This window comes from Amphiura filiformis, chromosome 5, assembly GCF_039555335.1.
Source record: "Amphiura filiformis chromosome 5, Afil_fr2py, whole genome shotgun sequence".
Lineage (NCBI taxonomy): Eukaryota > Metazoa > Echinodermata > Ophiuroidea > Amphilepidida > Amphiuridae > Amphiura > Amphiura filiformis.
The window spans coordinates 32,860,917-32,880,507 of record NC_092632.1 but is presented as its reverse complement, the minus strand read 5'-3'; the positions used below and the strand labels follow the sequence as shown (position 1 = coordinate 32,880,507).

The following is a 19,591-nucleotide window of genomic DNA, read 5'->3' as shown; positions in this document are numbered from 1 at the left end:
AACTAAGACCCTGTTCACATTAGGAAATTTTCTTCTTTCGACGAACCTCGAACGAAGATTAAAAATCGTTTTTTCCTAATGTGTACGCAATTTTCTTCCTTCGACGAAGATTAAAATTGCTTCGTTCAACTAAGCTAAAAAGGTTGTTTCGACGAAGGAATACTTCGTTCGACGAAGCTAATTATGTAATGTGTACGCGCTTTCGCTTCGTTCGACGAAGGAAATTGATCATGTGACAGTGACCTTCGCCGGCTTTAAATAATAGCCGGGCGTTAATAGCTTCATTCGAGCTTCGTTAATTTTCATGAAATGTGTACAGTGCAATGTCTTCGTTCGGTCTTCGTTCAGCGTAATGTGTACGCATGCTTAATTAGTTAATCAAGATTAACTTATCTTCATCGAATGAAGAAATTTGCTAATGTGAACAGGGTCTAAGTAACTAAGTTATTCATCAATTTTGTTCATTTCACCATCAATACTATAACATGGACCATTTCATTTTGATGAAACCAATTTCTTTAGAATCAATTATTTTAACCAATTCAATTCAAAGGCCAGCCCTATTGTTGCCATTGAGAAATGTGTTAACAATATCTTTAGAAGGTATACTAACCCAAAGAGCAGGGTGTCAAAACATTCTTTGGAAGATTGATTAATTGATTGATTGAATGATTTACTCATACCAACAATGGGAGTTTACTTCATCTATTTCTTCCATTCTAAACTACAATGCAGCACATTATGGTGAAGGCTGTCCAAAAAAAAAATCAATTTTAATTGTCTATATTAGAAGACTAAATGAAAAGTTAAACCTTGAATACAGGCCCACGGAAGGTTTGTGTGAAAGTGGGGGGGGGGGATTTGGCGCATAAGCGCCAAAGGGCAATTTGGTGCACACTTTTGTTGAAATTGGGAATACATGTACATAAGACTATAGCCATGTAAATAACAAATAAATAATATAAAATGAGGGATGAGAGCCAGAAAGCCTCAACTCACAATCACCTGCTCCCACAAAGTGAGCATAAAGTCGCCAGGGAACAACAGTCCATTAATCATGACAAAATCCAATAGAAAACAAAAGACAGTGTGGAGGAAATATTGACTTTTGAAGACCAAAGCTTTATGCTCATTTTATTGACTTTTGAAGACCAAAACTTTATGCTCATTTTGTGAGGGCTGGTCATTGTGAGTTACGGCTTTCTGTGGTCTGAACCCTCAAAATATGCAAATAACATGACACAAAACTATTAAGCACATCAGGCTACCATTTACTATCACCAAACCAAGTTTGAAGTTTATCAGTTATTGCGTTAAAGCTACAGTGTGGATTAATCAAAATGTAGGCAAGATATGCAATTAAGCTCATTAATATTCATAAATATGCAAAAAAACACAGCACAAAACTATATGCAGCACATCAGGCCACCATATACTATCACTAAACCAAGTTTGAAGTTGATCGGTTATTGCGTTTCAGCTGCAGAGTGGATTAATGAAAATGTAGACAACCTGCCAAAGAACCAGCCAGACAAACAGACAACCAAACAGACAGACGACCATTTGGATGATAAGCCCCAAATATGTGAAACATAATTTTTTCATTTTCAGCCTATTTGACAAGTTGACCTCAAATGACCTTTGACCTCAGTATATGACCTTGAACTCCACCATTACATGGAAGCTCCTATAAATGCAGCTTGGGCTCATGTTTGATATAAAATTGGATCGATTGAGCCCATATTTATTGGTCGAGACGTACCGTTTAAATTGCGCAAACTTCATACCCCTAAAATATCCCTCTACAGGGTGGACCAATAACAACTAAACCCAACTAAAAAGGTTCATATGTCAACATTGAAAAGTCTGCTTCAAATTGTTTTTACATATTCATAAAGAACATCTTCTTAAGAGTATTTGGTGAAAAAACTATTCAAAAATGTATTAAATTAAAAAACGTGACGCTAGTTTTAAATCAAAGGGTCAAAATTAACTTTGTCCCCGCTGAAGGCCTACTGGCTGTCGCTCGCATCACTTGCAATAGCGAGTTCGATAGAGAATGAGAACCACTTAGTATACGTACACATTTGTTCAGCAATTTTTTTAAACACAATCAAATAAATCAAATATAAACAATTTAAATGTCAAGCTACGGTATTTTGTCATGATATGCAGCTTTCATGCTGCAAAGATATAAAAACAATTCTCTTCAAACATGCTCAAAGCAATTGGAACCTCAGACCTCATTTTTGTCATAACGAAATGTTTATCTACAAGAAAGTTATTGCACTTATTGCGTTTGTGGTATGTTCGTCAATTTGTTGCGTCGAGAACTGACTCTGGGGTTAGCTGCAAGTTCCCTTTGAACCGCTGCAATATTTGCAGCTGAACGGCCAGTTCTTGGATGTCCGCTTCATGCTTTGCATCTATTCATCACACTTCCGAAGTTGTGAAAGTTGTTCATAAGTAGAGTTATGGTAGGTTTCGGCGGGACTCTTACGTTCAGGAAACGAATCCGAAATTGATGCTGCACTTCCAAAAAGCTTTCTGTTCTTAAGTAGGCCAATACCTCTGCCATAAAAGTCCTCTCTTGTGTTGTGAATTGCCATATCTTGACACCTTGCAAACCTATTTAGAAATAAGCCCCACAGTCACAAAATGCACGAAGGCCTATTTAAAATTCACATCCCATTGAGTTACGTGTGGACAAAGTGATTTTTGACACTCGGACGTAAAACTAGCACCATTTTGTTAATTTTGCTTCTTTTGCTTTCATTTTTACATCACATACTTTTAGGAAGACATACATTTAGAATATATAACAATAACATAAATAGCTCTTCCACAATTTGAGCAACCACCCTCTGAAATTGGGTAAAGTTGTTTTGGACCACACTGAATACAGTACTTCCCAATCAAAAATGATCCAACAGCAAGTGATTACCAGGGCATACAAATTTCAACCAAGAACTACAAAGTATGTACTATCACAGATACCCAACAGTTAGCTATCAAACACAAAATTCAAGGAGGCTACGAAGGCCAATTGGCCTTCTTTGCCCTTTGAGTTGGTCTTGGTGGCCCTTAATTCAAGGAGGCTACGAAGGCCAATTGGCCTTCTTTGCCTTTTGAGTTAGCCTTGGTGGCCCTTAATTCAAGGAGGCTACGAAGGCCAATTGTCCTTCTTTGCCTTTTGAGTTGGCCTTGGTGGCCCTTAATTCAAGGAGGCTACGAAGGCCAATTGGCCTCCTTTGACCTTTGAGTTGGTCTTGGTGGCCCTTAATTCAAGGAGGCTACGAAGGCCAATTGGCCTCCTTTGACCTTTGAGTTGGTCTTGGTGGCCCTTAATTCAAGGAGGCTACAAAGGCCAATTGTCCTTCTTTGCCTTTTGAGTTGGCCTTGGTGGCCCTTAATTCAAGGAGGCTACGAAGGCCAATTGTCCTTCTTTGCCCCTTGAGTTGGCCTTGGTGGCCCTTAATTCAAGGAGGCTGCTTGGCCTTGGTAGCCATAATTCAAGGAGGCTACGAAGACCAATAATTGGCCTTCTTTGCCCTTTGAGTTGGCCTTGGTGGCCCTTAATTCAAGGATGCTACAAAGGCCGAGTTGGCTTGGTGGCCCTTAATTCAAGGAGGCTACGAAGGCCAATTGGCCTTCTGTGTTTACAAACACCATGCGACACAAGGTGTGCATTCTTTGTGCGTGTGTGGGGTAGTTGTGTTTGTTTGCCTTCCATTACTTCTGAGGATTCAAACTGAACAACAAGGACAAGTCCTCAGGGAACGTTGAGGATTTATTCTGCGAGGTCTTTAATCTGTAGTACCAAATTTCTGAGGACATAAAATGACAATGCACTGACATACAGAGGACTTTTGGACAAAAATGTTTTGTAATTTTTCAGACATGTAAACAATACAAGGGCGTGTAGTGGATTTTCTTGTGACAGCACATGGCAATGGTTACAGTTTACTCTTCTGACTTCATATAATTAGAAAGGAAAATCAAAAACCTTTAACTGCATGATGAGACTAAAAAAATTGAATCTAAAATTAAAATCTGCTTTTGATGTTTGTCACCTCAAAGTGAACCAATTTGACTTGATATGATATCCATTACTATTTAACATGATTAAAGTGGAATTTTTCACTGAAAAATAAGTTTTGGCCTTTTTGCACTCAATGTAGCTACCATAAAAATAAAAACACAAAAATGTGCTTTCATATATAGGTCTGAAAGAAATCGCAAATTTAAAGGCCCATCCAGTGATCCCAGCGAAGGTGTAGAAATTGTTATAATTGCCTAAAAGTGAAGTCATTCATGTTGGTATTTTTGAAATGAAATGAACAATTCGGCAAAAAACAAGGAAAACAGCAATAATTGACCAAGTTAAAGAACCATTCAAATACATGCAGTTAATTTCTCTACTTAAGTATAGAAATTACAAATTCATGTAAAATGTCTGTTTTTGTCTTTAATGCACAGCTTTTGGCTTAATTACTAGCAGGCTATGTTAGCACATCTTTGACAATAACAAAAGTACCAAAATATGAAATTTTGATGATTTTTACGATCCGCCGGATGAGCAAATCACTAAATGGGTCTTTTAAGTTCAAAATCAGCAAAGCATGAAATAGCACTTTTACAGTAATGTGGCATCTGGATATGAAGCAATCCTTACCTTAAGTTATTATACTGTAAAGATTCACCTATGGCGCACTTGGACTTCTTTGCCTTGAGGTACATTTTATGTGCAAATAGAGAGCTCCCTCTTCTAAAATCCCAACAAGAATTAAGAGTCTGTGCCCTTATTTGCTGGTGGGAATTTTACGGGAGGGAACTTGTAGGTTGTGTCTAAAATTCCACTTATGTCTAGTGACCCCATAGCGCCATTAGGCAAATCTTTACCGTACGGCTTTTAGGTTCTAAATTGAAATGGATTCACCTAAATTCCACCTGGGCCATTAGTTGCAATAGATGTGACCTTTGATCTTCCGTTCCTACTTTCAATTTCCTTAATGTCATCATTTTGCACTGACATTTGCAGTTTCGTATCATTGTTAGGGGCATAATTGTTTTATTGTTTTGACCTAACAGTGGGGGATGGCTTGAATTTGTCTCTTTTTTGATGGTCGTAGTCATACAGTGGGATTATTTTACTGTGTAATCGTATATGGGAAGAGATTTAACAGTGGTCCTATTTTTTGAGTCACTGTGCAGTTGTACGGGAGACTTTTATTATTTACGGGCAGAGGCTTACTCCCCTCACACCTTCAGTAATTTCATCTTCCAATGGCCACAATATGCAAAGATTTCACTTAAAACTTACCAATAATCAAGTTCAAACTCTATGTATTTACAAACCGCAAAAGACAGATGGGTGATCTGCTATAATTGATTCCAAAATACATTGGAGTGTTGGGAAAAGGTTAAAGGTCATTGGACCTCGACCATTGTCCGAAATAGGTACGGAATTAAATGTCATTGATCTCAGCCTAACTGCATAGTGTGGAGTCAGCGAGCCCATTAATTGATGATAATCATCATCATCAGTCGGCTGCGGAGCAGGCGACTACAAGCTTTCTCCAACTGTTGCGATCTTGGGCAAGCGAAACAATTTTGTTTGGCTGCAGCATCCCTTCAGTATCTCCTAGGAGGTGCTGGACATACTGGAGTGTAGGTACAGTGTGCACGGTCGTCCCGGTTTCCTCTTCCCATGTGGTGGGATATAAAGAGCATATTCTTTCGCAGGCTCGCCATCTTCAAGACGCAGTATATGGCCGAGAAATTTGAGTTGATGTAACTTGACTCTGGCAACCAGTGGAGTGGTGTTGGTCAGGTGGTAGATGGTTTCATTTGGAATCCGATCCACACACTTGATGTTTAACATGACTCTGTAGCAAGATGTTGCAAAGGCATTGATCTTGTTTTCCATGTCCTTGGTAATTACCCATGACTCGCACCCGTACAGAAAGACAGTAACACACGTTGTCTGAAACAGCTTGACTTCATGTATATTTTGTTATCAAAAAAATAGTAAGTAGACAATACATGTACCTAGGGAGAGAAACTACTAGGTACCCCCTACTCACAGAAACCAAAGTGGTTTGTGGCTCGATGTTGCGGCAATCTATCATGCCTCTGATCTATCATGCAGCTTCACCACTCACCCCCCACAATTGTGACTCGCGTAAGCCGCTCATCACCCCTTGAATGTGGGTAGTCTTTGTTAAAGACTAAGAAGTTCACTGCTTCTTAGACAAAGAGCTTAAGTTGTGAGTGAATTTCTGGATTTGACCACCTTATGAATTTTTGGTAACTAATCCAATCCTACAGACGAAACCATTCAGTATATTTTGTTATATTTCATTGTTAAACTTGTTCAATTGCAACTGTGTTTGAACTGTTCATACCATTTTTGTTCATTTTAATTTAAGTCTTTCTTAGAAGTTCATCCGAAATGACCTTAAGGAATGACAATTTATGTAGCATTTTCACTGTTTTTCATGCTCAATTTGCATCTTTGCTTCTACAATTCCATTCATATTAATAATATCGAAAGAGACAAATCATCATATCAGAACCATCATATAAAAGGTACTTTACAGAATGTCTCTGCCAATCATAACATTATGCCTTATATGTTAGAAAATTAATTATCAAACATGAATCACATGGTTTTATTTGAAACAAACTCATATTGACCATCAAAATGAATTAATACAACCGTCTTTCAACATGCGATATTCACAATTCCTGGGCCCCAAAATTGTCCAATGCAATGACGTCCCAGTAATACAATGAAGGCTGCCAACAATTGAGCACAAATATTCATGATGTTATTGCACTAGACAATTTTGGAGCGGGAAATTTGAATATTGCATGATGAGAGCGGGCTGTTTTTATTCGTTTTTATGGTCAATATGAGTTTGTTTTAAATAAAACCATGTGATTCACGCTTGATAATTATTTTTCTAACATACAAGGCATAATGTTGTGATTGCCAGTGACATCCTTTAAGGCTGGCATAGTCTAGGCCTATATTGAGATACAGACAAAATATCCTTGCAAAATATAATGAAAGTAATAAGAATAAAAGTTGCAGTTTTTGTGATATCTTCAAAAGTATCTCTTCAAATTTCAAAAATAAATTGGCATTTTAACCCTAATGTCCCATGTATATTTTGACTAGGGAAGGAAAAAAGGAAGGAAGAAAGAAAGAAACAGAAGAGAAAACTTTTTTCTCCAGGGACCCCTTGGGTGCCAGACATGCACGTGGCCATACCTTGTCACATGGGATCTACCATGCCCGGCCAAGCTTTCTGTGCCCATATGACTGTTCGCATGATGACGTGTGGGATACCCGCACTTGCAGATGCTTTGTGGATTGAGGTTTTTTGATGTTTGGTACGGTTAGTTAGTTTTGTCAAAAAGAACGCTTACGGTACCTTTCAATGTGACATGTAACAAATGTACATGCAATTTATCTTGAAATTTATCTTAAAACTTGCCAAGATGTTGGCAAGTTTTTAAAAATGAGCTCTAGTTGATTGTGTTTAGTATGACATGAAAGCATTGACAGCTGATTACATAATCCAGGACATGTAGATAATAATTACCATCATATCCAGCTAATACACATTTTATAATACATCATCACTAGATTTTCTACCGAATTATTCACAAAGTCAGGCCAAAAAAGTAGTAATAATAATTATTTGATTGGCATAAAATAAAAAAAATATTAGGGTAGTTAGTCTGGTTTTTTTTTTTAATATTATTTTTTTGTGATAAAAGACTACCAAATCCATGTGGTGCAGGACGTCACATGATGTATGAGGCTGTCAAAACAAAGCTCATTCAAAATATATGGTTATCAATTACAAATTTAAAAAACAACATATTTACACATACAGATGTTCGTTGTTGAACTCCAATGGTTTTAGAATAACATAATTTTGCTTTGATAACACAGTTAGAATTGTTTGTGAAGATTTCACGATGATATGCCAATCCAATGGCAATATCAAAATATTAGACATCTCATCGGGCCCCCTGACTTAATCTTACCTGTATTTGAATACTAAAAGACATGCATGATATCATGAGATATGTAAAATGCATATTTTCTTTACTTTTAACCTCAAATGGTCACCAACTATACTTCATTCCATTTTACAGCATTTTTTATCCATAACATATCAATTCAAATGACTTTTTTCTCCTTTCCTCCCTCAATAAAAATATTGAGAGTCGGCAGTATATTAACCCTAACCCCCTCAGGGCTTTTTCGCGACGGGAAGGGAAAGAAGGAAGGAATAAAGAGAGAAAACAAAGAAAGAAGTTGTTTGCTCTGGGTGGGATTCGAACCCGAGACCCTCGCATGCCAAGCACTGGGTGGGCGACGAAACTGTGCCTATATATCACTTAGGGCGATTGCGTCATCACACCACGTGGCATCGGCGACGGAACCGGGGGGCCAGGGGGCCAGTGGCCCCTCCACTTTTTTGACTGGGGGGCCTGCCCCCCCACTTTTAACCTATAATGTGCTGTGTGTAACATGTCTGGGTGAACATAAATAATCAAATCTCTATTCTAGACCCTTAACATGCTTAAAGAAAGTGTAAAAATGATGCACGAAATGGCTTCAATTTGCAAAATTCTCCAACTCCCCTGTGTTAATACACAGTGTGTAGGCCTATGGATAAACAAATTCCCCTTTTCGCTTCTGCTCTGGACACCCAACACTAAAAGCAATAATTTATACAATAATAGTGAAAACTTATCCATGAATGGCTTCAATTTGAGCCTTCATTTAACCCATTTTTTGATTTTTCAAACTAATATTGTACACAATAATAGTGCCAGAATGGTCCACCAGTTTGCAAAAGTTTCTCACTTCTGAGGGGGGCACATCCCTCAGACACCCCCTGCTTTCTGCTTTGGATACCCAACACGTAATGTTTACAGTAATAATTCATACAGTTAATAATAGTGAGAACTTGTCCACGAATGGCTTTAATAGCTCCATTTCAACAATTTTTTCACAAATTTTCGGCTTTTTCAAACTCAAATTGTACACAATAATAGTACCAAAATAGCCCATCAAATGGTTTCAATTGGGCCTTCATTTTGCAAAAGTTTCTCACTTCTGAGGGGGGCACATCCCCCCTCAGATACCCCCCTGCGTCGCGCAAGCGCGACGGAATGGCCCATTATTTCAATTCTTTACATCACCCTGACTGGCCCCCACTTTCAAAATCGTTCCGCTGCCTCTGCCACGCGGGATGCACACACGAACACCGCATATATTAAGTAGCATTTTGTAGTACTTGGTCCTGTTAGGGTTAATTGAGCCTATACTGAGTTTTGATAGTGGTAACCTAACCCTAACCCCCTCAGGGCTTTTTTGCGACGGGAAGGGAAAGAAGGAAGGAATAAAGAGAGAAAACAAAGAAAGAAGTTGTTTGCTCTGGGTGGGATTCAAACCCGAGACCCCTCGCATGCCAAGCACTGGGCCGGCGACACCTTGCCACGGGTCTTGGGCTTCGCTGGCCAGCGAAACCATGCCTATATATCACTTAGGGCGATTGCATCATCATACCATGTGGGAAGCATGCACGAACAGCGCAAGTAGTATTTTGTAGTACTTGGTCCTGTTAGGGTTAAGGGAAGGTCTGGTTAGGCCAAATCACACAATTAGGGCCACTCATTGTGTCCTGTTCTGAAAATAAAAATTGATATTTTCCATGTAAAACAATGGTGTAAATCATATAAATAACAGTATAGTTAAAATTGAGAATTGTAATATCATGCTGATATTTATAACAAATGAAATTAGCCATTGAAACCCAATGCCAAGATCAGGGACGGAAATGAGCACCCATTTGGTCTAGTGGAGAGTAAATTTGCCACCTGGTGAAAATCACCAGCCCAGCTGGTGAGTTACATAATTTCAGTTATGGCCAAAGCAGTGCTAATTTGCATATTGGTAAAAGTTACGTTTCCCACATTTACTTGTTCACCTTTTGTTCCCTGACATGTTCATTCCTTGACACAAAATATATTCCAGTTGTTCAACTCAATCTTCTGCATGTCTGCAGTAAACAGTTTGTTCCTAATTGCATCTGTGGATTAAAGGCGGGGATTGGGCTGTTCCAGTTGAAATTCATATACCCCCTATGAAAGACAAGACCTTAAGGGCAGAGTAATGGGAGAGAACATTGACCTTTTCGAGCATCATTATTTTTGAATTGTATGTCCAAAGTATATAAAACTATACATTTTTGGAAAGGAAATGAGTCAAGGAATCCCATGGTGACGCTCAGATTTGTTCAAAAATCTCGAGTTTTTGAAAAAATCACAAAAATGCACTTTTTTACCCCATTTTTTTTGTGACAACTTAAAAAAAAATTAGTTAGTTTTTCATGGAGAAGAGACATGAACTTAGGGAATGTTTTTTTTTTTTTGAAATTCGCCTTATTTTTCAAATATTGCAAAAACATGTGAAAAAGCAATTTTGTCACTCTATTAAGTTAAAAATTGCACATAATGGTGTATATTTTTATTCAAAACAAATATTTTGAAAAAATGAGAAAACCTTCCCTAGACTTTGATGTGCTGTAAACGATAGTGCAAAAGGTTTACCTCTTGCTTGCATATTTTTCGAAAGTTATCTTTTCACAAAAATCATACAATATTGTTAAAAATGAACTCTGAGAAATCGACGTTTTAGTAAAAAATGTCAAAATTATGCACAAAACGTCCTTATATTTTAAAACGGCAAGACTTTCACGCTTGTAAAAGCTGTATCTGGTGCATGGTCTAAATATGCATCTTTTTGCACCAATGAATCTATAATGTCTGTTTTAGTGCGCCTAAATCCAAAATAATTAAAAAATCTAAGTGGCTTTTTCACTGCAAATTTTTGTTTTGTTTACATCACATTTGCTGGCGTTAACAACATACCCAATGCGCCTTGACTGCGTTGGACATACGCAAGCCAGAGTTGCGCTAGCAGTAATCACAATATTTCGCATTCGCGCATTGCCGCTCATTATTTCCCCAACCAATTTACTAAGCTGTCTTGAGCCATGTGACTTTTTAGAGTTGAAAAGAGTGAAATAAATCAAGCAAAAATACAAGTAAATATTAGGAAGTTGTATTTTTATCAGTTTCAAGTGAAAGAATACATCTTAGTGTTGATAAATATCAAGAAATCTCAAATTCGGGTGTGGACGAATGTGTCTCCCCTTACTCTGGCCTTAATCTTCCACACAGGGAGTGTGAATTTCAAGTGAGGTTACCTGAAAAGATGACTCTGTTTGAAATCTACACCCCCTGTGTAGGAGATTAAGGTCACATCTTCTATAGGGGGTGTATGGAACGGGAATAGCACATTTTCTGTGGATATCGGTACAAGACCGCACATTTATATCATTGATGATTAATGTACGGCATGGCCAGCCATATGTGGGCCGGTGATACTCATGACTAGTTGTAAAAACATGTTTAAAGAGAACCGGTAATTAATTTATTATTGATTTCTTCATCATTCTGACATTTAAAATCAGTAAAATATGGCAATTTGTACAAAGAATAAAAGAGTTTTATACACATTACGTTGTATCGATCATATTATTTAGTCTGTCAAATTTGCCAGTATGTTACAAGTTACAATGCATCATGTTTCTCTTGACTTCCAGGTTGAGTTCAACAACATGATTAAACTATAATCTAAAAAACAAAATTAAAAGCTAAATCATAGTCTAATTCTTCGAAATCATGATATATATATTTCATATTTTTTGTTATAGATTAAAAAGGTAAACACATAATTTTCCTGTGCAATCATCCTCCAAAATTCAAAATATAAACATTTCTTGGCGCTGTGATAATGACTCCAGATTTTCGAAATTAAACGAAAAATAGGTCTATGATTCACATAGGTGTTGGTAAATTTCCTGAAAATCAATTTAGCCCTTGGCCAGATGGCTGATCGTGGCACTGAACATTTATGGGAGCATGTAAAGAGAATAGGCTACTGCGTCTTGGCTCTTTTTAAAAGTTTTATGCTGAAATATCATCCAATTTTGGAAATGTAAAAATAGGTAAAATTTAAGTACATCTCTGTCTTATGAATTCAATGCAAAAGTGTGCGGAATGAACCACTATGTACCACCTGCAGCAAATATTGCCCTTAAGGCAACGAAAAAACCACCCTGTTTTACGGGCCCTACCAACCCATATTTTGCATTTTGGGAGAATTTTTATTTTATTTTTATTTTTCTAATATCATGTAAAATTTTGACTAAATTTTTTGAAAAAAATTCAGAACATTTTTCACATGTTTGCAAAAATCATCCATTTTTTGCCAAATTTTTAAAGTTTGTGGTGATATTTTAGGGTCATTTTAGCCTCCAGACAAAAACAATAAAAGAAACAATGAAAAATCCAGACCGACCAACCCTACATGAACAGTCTGTCCGGCTGTAAACATGATAAAACAGGGTTGTTGTTGTTTTTGGTGACCAATGCTATATATCCCATGCTGACTGAATGGCATACGGCTGCTAAAATTATCAGACACTTAATATTCATGTTCGGAATAGTAAAGTTTATGAATTACTTACATAAAAGTAAATGTCCATACCTGGACAAGATGGGTTTCATGTAATTTAGGAACAAATTTGAACCCAATTACATGCTAAAAATGCAATAAAAGGGGCACTTATAACTTTGTAAGTTATGTGTAGAAAAGTGAACAGAAGGTGCTCACTAGAGGAGGCACTACTTAGCTCCAAAAGAGAATAATTATACATGAAATGAAAATGCAGAGATTTAAATATAGATTTAGAAGACAAATATGAGGACTATTTGATCAAATTCTTCAAATGTTATAAGTACATGTATGCTTATTCTTTAAGACTAGTTTGGTCAATATCTTGTATCACTAAGTTTTAAAGCAAATCCAAACATGTCACCTTAGCCATTCCTAACACATGCACACACTGTTATTTTCAATATGGAAATATTTTTGAGCATCCACAGGATTATGCAAATAATTAATAAAAGAATTATCCTTTAGTTGATGAGAATTCTGGAATCTTATTGGTCAAACACCACTTGGATAAAAATATGTATTACATGCGTACTGCTCATTAATATACAGGCAGGTAATATTTTTCACATTATACGTACCTAGACTATGCCATAGTCGAATTTTGATAAAAATATGTTATTATTATTTAATCATGATGAACGCATTCCGTTTAACTCAAAATTATACTGATGTTTATTAAACATGTTAAAATTAAAGTGTTCAATAGTAAAATGGTCATAAAGAGTTTATATAATTAGATGATTAGTGACAATAAAAGTTATAGAATGCAACATATCTTGCATAATTATAATGGCTCACTTCAATACTAAACAATTCTGATTTTGGAATCTACCAGTTTATTGATTGCGAAAGCCCGAGTAAAAAATCTGACTATGTACATTGGATTTTAAACAGAACTTTACCCCGGGACTTTGATCTCTAAAACACACTGTCAATCATACTTGTCAATCCAATTTAACCACAAGTCCTAAGCATGGTAGTACATGACGCGCTAAATGTACGTCCATGCACCACTGAGAGTTTAACTTTCGCACCACCACAAACGTGCCGCAAATTGTTGTGTACGATGTAGTAAATGGTAATGGCATGAGCCCAGAGGATTTAAACAAAAGCGAGATCTGGGCGACCAATCACAAGCCAGATCCATTTTAAGATGCATTACATCATGGCCAATTTTAGTTAGGCCTAACTCTCCATAGAGTCCCGTGTTAAGAAACTTGATATAACCGCAACCCCAAAGTAAGTAGTCCACTTGGGAAGCTAACAAACAGAGGGAGTATGGTGACTGAAAATATCACATGTGAAAATCTATCAATTGCACACAAATTAATACAAATCAACGTTTTATGCTTAAATGTAATAGCCAGAGTATGCAAAATGGGCAAGTGGACTACGGAGAAGTCTACATTATACCCTGCGTAATCCTAACATGTGCACATATGCTTAACATAACTTGTTTGATATCTTAAGACTCACACACATATTTTACGCGCGTTATGGTTGCACAGTTAAAAAGCAAGGAAGAAACTGGCCAACTTTTTCGGTAAGATTATCAAACTAAATTCCTTCAGCTAAGTTTAAGAAAAAGTCGGATGATAATAGAATTCATCCAATCCAATTTAAAAGGAAAAAAAAATAGCTGCGATGGCCTCTATTTGAATTTACAAATAAAGGAATCAAATGAGCAAACAAAAAATCCAAAAGAATATTTAATTTTTTGATTTCCTTCTTCTTTTTTAATACAATTTTTAGAAACTGCAATTTTTAGATCTTTCCCTGCTTGAATGTGTTTTGTCACTAGGGGGCGAGTTTCTTGATAGGCGGCTTAGGCACCAGAAACAAATTGGTTTAATCTTTAGATCGACCGCCGATGCTGCTTCGATGCTTGTTATTAATGAACTATCAACTAATTAATCAGATTTAACGCTAAATTTATATTGGTCAAAATCCCTATAGGTACAAATTACTATTTTATCACAATTAACAATGGTAAATTAATTGATTTAATGAATAATAAGGATAGAACAAGCATCGACATCCGATCGAAAGATCAAACTAATTTGTGTCTATTGCCTTAGTAAGCATTACACTTTGGGCAACCTTGAGGCTTCTAAGCCTAGTCCGTTCTCGAAGTCAGAGTCTTGACACAAGCCAGATTTCTTGAACGTAAATTCAACCTAGCTTTAGTACCCTGAAAGCCGCATCTCTTGTACAAGGCCACAAGCTTGAAGCAGTTTGGTTAGATTTTGAATGAGCTACTGTCCTGCACTGGTTGCCATTTCATTATCCCAATGTTACCATGCAAAGATTAGCCTAGACCTGCAGTATTGTGCTCGGGCTTACGCTGCCAAAAACTTGATGTACAACAATTGTTATGTTTTTGTATCTTTAATGTATTATTTGATTTCCACTTGACCTTATCATGAATATCTGCTTGTATTAATGAAGCTTTTCCTCATTATTTTTTCTTTGTGTCCCAAAAAAGCACAAAACCTAACTGAGCCTACAGAAAAGAAAACCTGCAATTTTGTTATGATCCAACATTGTCATCAGTGTCATGATTGTCATCTTCTTCATCTTCTTTCACAGATGACAACGCTGTGAATGAGCAGAATATCATTATCTATGATTCACATAAAACTCCTATTTTATTAAATTTACGACTTGAAGAACATACATTTTGTGTACTTATTGAACATTAGATATCACCTGACTTTATTATTATCATTTCAGAAGTCTTGCTGGCATTAAAATGAAAATGACAATGATAGGCCTTTGATAGATGATAGATGTAAAGCTAAAAACTTTGCATTAACAATTTAAAAGACTTCCAAATTGAAACAGACCCAGGTTTATGAGCTAAGACCTGCTCTGGCCTAACAGGCTTGCATAGACTACACAACTATAGAAGACCAATTTTGAGAGAAGCCATTTTAACAAAGTCTGGTGCTAATCCTACAAGCCTGACACACAAGTCTAACGAAGACTCAAGGCTAACTTAGCCGTGCTTCGGGAAACATGTTTTCTGCTAAGCCTGGTATTATGACCTTTTTAGCCTTGAAACTAGACTGCCCAACTAGCCGCCCATCGAGAAACTCGCCCTAGAGGGCAACCCGACAATATTTTAGGCCTACTTTACACAAATCATACCAACACACTTAAAGGCACACACTAATCAAATTATATATCTATTGCCATGAAAAGGTATAACATGATTATAATTTGCTATCTACTGAAGATATGAATTAATGGAAATAATTATAACGTGAAGCAGAGCCAGGATGCTGAGGCACATGCAAGGTAACTAGCAGGCTCATTGTATCCTGTAATAGATCATGTCAACTATCCTGCAATAAGTAACCACTAGTTCCTTGTGTACAATATGGCTGCCGCCTCACATTTGCAAGGACAAGGACAAATTTTCAAACTTGTTTATTCAATCAGTATTTTCAATATCAATATGTTGTTTTTTAGATACATATTTGTTTTGATATAGGCTTTGTAATTTATGTAAATTATGAAGTTTAAGTACATGTAAGTTGATACTTCTGAACATGATTGTAAAGCAACATGGTATTTACTAACTGTTGGCTTCGTGCTTGTCCATTTGTTATACCCTGTTGCTCCTCACTTCTCTGTACTCTGTAAAACATTTTGTTGTTATTTTGTTAAAGCACTTTGAGGCAGTTTTCTGCACAAAACTCTGAGGTGTATTCTTCTTCTTTTTTTTTCTTCTTCTTCTTATTATCATATGAACTAGCAGTCACCCATCTTTTGCGATTTGTAAATGATAGCGATGATTTTGTAGCAGCTTGTAAATGGGGCAATTGAAAAATTGCAGTATTAATTTCAAAGACCAGTCTAGGGGCAGTAATGAAAAATCCTGTTGAGCAGAAAGTTTTGCAAAACTAGGTAATTTGTTATTATTACAAGTATTCCACAGCCACCCATCTGATGCATTGCGGTTGAAGAAGAAAGCAGAAGAGATGGATGGTATAAGCAAAGATGATAAAGAACCTTAAGTGACATGGATACTTGAGGAATTGAAGGAAATCTGCAAGCAAAGTTGCACATCAGGAGACTGTTCAATGGCTTTATGAAATCAACACTGATTCTGCTGCAATATATGCCACTAAATACAAAGACTGAAGTACCATAATCCTGATTCCACATGCATCAAAGATCATTCTGTAGAGGGTGGAATCACAGGCTAAAGATGTTATTGGAAGTCTGAAAACCCCACTTTGGTTTCAGGCAAGGCCATAACACCAGTGAAGCAATTGCTCAGGGACAGATGTCTGGAACTGGGACAGGGTATAATATTGGTGAAGATGTTAGATATTCTGTAGAGAATCAGAGTTGACTGGATAGGCAGTAAGCCAACTAATATAATACATGAGACAAGTGGCAGAAGGAGGGGGGGGTGGCAGATGAAGTTTCAAACCCAAGTGTAGTTGGTGGTGTGTGTCAAGCATGTGCACTGTCACCGGTGCTCTCAATATAATGATATGATGATGATAATAAAGGCAATGGAAAAATAGAAGAGGTGTACCTATACGTTGGAGGAGGGTTATTGAAAGATGTGCGATTTGCAGATGACCAAGCAATGGTGGCATAGACAGATTGAATGAAAGAACAAAAGAATATGATGTGAAGACGTAAGTGATGAAGATATTAAGAAAAGAGGGCTGGATTTTAAACATCACTATGGACATGATAGATGGACAGAAGGTGGAGCATGTTGAGCATTTCAAATATCTAGGTAGTCTGATTACAGCGGATGGGAGGAGTTGGAGCAAGGTAAGAGCAAGGATCATGGGAAAGGAGGTATTCAATTAACCAAAAGCCTAAATAAGGACACAAAAAAGAGAACTGTGAAGGAGTGTGGCCTTGTATGAAGCTTAGAGATGGACACTGCAGAAAGAGGATAAAGGAGACTGAAAGCTTTTGAAATATGATGTGGAGAAAAAGTTAGTTGGAAAGACAAAACAACAAACAAGGATGTGTTAAATGCTGTTGGTCAAGAGAGGTCAATAATAAGTAACTGTATCAGTAGCAGAAAGATGGATTGGACTAATCACATATTGTTGACTCCCTGACTTCAATGAGCTATGTAATGGAAGGATGGAAGGGAAGAGGACTGAATTGAATAAGTAGACAGGAATTCATAGTAAGTTATGTATTTCTACAAGAATGCTATTGGTTATCACAGTACTGGTGCAGCAGGTGTGAGTGGTTGAATCTTCATCATTCAGGACTGAATGCAGTGGCAGCAGAAGCATTAAAATTTAGGGGGACAAGCATATTTTGTGCAGGTTTGACTTGAACATGTGTGTGAGAAATATGTGAAAAATGTTAATTTCAGACTCTTTTTGCCCAAGATGAAGGTAAAATTTTTTTAGTATTTTGATGGGTCAGTGCGCTTCGCATGCAAAATTGTGCTATTTTATATGCAAAATGATGCAATTTTACCCTATTTTGGCCCCAAACAGTGTTCATTCACAATGAAAAGGAAGATACAGTGCTTTAATTTTTTTCCATGAGGATTTTTTTTGGGGGGGAGGGGCATGTCCCCTCCATCTCCTAGCTTCCGCCCCATGATGGAATTACTTTCTTATCTGGGCAATTTTATCCAGGTTTTCTTTTTTTCATGCCACAAGTTACATGTACATCTTAAAAAAAAAAATGCAGCAAGTAAAATTATATCATGCACAGGATCAATCACAACAGCCACATGTCATTTCAAATTTTGTGTGCAAATTTTACTGTTGCTAAATATCTACATCTCATTTACAGGAAAATATAATGTTATTGTTAAATCTAATTTCATTTCAAACACATCCACCAGTGCATGTAACATAACGTCATGTTAACTTTGTCAACCTTTTTAAAATTGAATCCTCAAAATTAATCATCAATAGGTTACTTTTTGATTAAAACATCACAATTAACTGGCACAGCTGTTTTAGTTAGCATTATATATGTATATCACACAAGGGAAAAGGTCACACACAATATAATGAAATTAAAAAAACCTTACATGAAATCAAATGAAATAAATAACAAAAAACTGAAATTAAAGTGAGATAAAGCAGCTACAGTACGGAAATTTGAATTAGTACTACAAAACATGGAAGCAGACAAACAAATGAACAAACAAATAATGAGCCATGTGAGACTGCTGCAAACCTTGTAATAAACCTGTTCCTTCAATGTATAGAATTACCCATAGAAACAAGAGGCACCTATAAACACACAAACACCTTAATTTTGTATTAAACCACACAAGCAAATAACCAAGCAGTGTATAGCTGATCTTATTATACACAGTACGGTATAGTAAAAAATGCAACATGGACAGCTAGTCAGGCTCTAATTAAATAATCATGTTTCTTCATGCAAAAATTATTCATTTGGCCAGTGAGCTCTTCTTGAGCAATATTTGAAATTAAATAAAAGGGGTAGTACACATAAAAGGGCATGTGGTACATGTTGTGTAGGAGTAGACGAGTGCAATTAAAACTGTGTAGAAAAGCTTTTTAATAGTAAGGTTTAAAATAGATGGTAAATTAAAAAGATGCACAAATATAGAGCAGGATTGACTATTAAGAATTACAGGAAAATTGTATGTCAATACTATCTGATTTAACTGTCAGGTAGCAGTTGAAATGTCCCATTAAGGATAAGCCATTATTGGCAGTTGTCTTAGAGCACAATGAGGCCCAGCTCATGTGCAGTATAGGGAACTAGCTAGTAGCTAGCATACGATGGATGCATATAGTGAGTGAGAGTGAGGAGAGAGAGAGAGAGCTTACTCCTCTATCTATAAGCAGGTGATATTTATGTGTGCGTGTGTGACGCCATATTGAAAATTACACAAACCACTTGCTTATTTAAACGTTACATACAACATGCATATTCCTATACATAAGGGGTATGGGCAATGTGTGGATTGGGTTCAAATTAGATTTACTG

The 19,591-nt window shown here is 36.7% G+C and overlaps 2 protein-coding genes across 3 annotated transcripts in view; one reads left to right on the top strand and one right to left on the bottom strand.

Annotated features, from left to right (window-relative positions):
- The window catches only part of LOC140152997 (DNA repair protein RAD51 homolog 2-like), a 241,438-nt gene that overhangs the window by 76,980 nt on the left and 144,867 nt on the right, over positions 1 to 19,591 (bottom strand). The gene's annotated exons all lie outside the window — the stretch shown is intronic.
- Positions 1 to 19,591, top strand: part of LOC140152996 (uncharacterized) — a 97,370-nt gene that overhangs the window by 2,906 nt on the left and 74,873 nt on the right. The window lies entirely within an intron of this gene.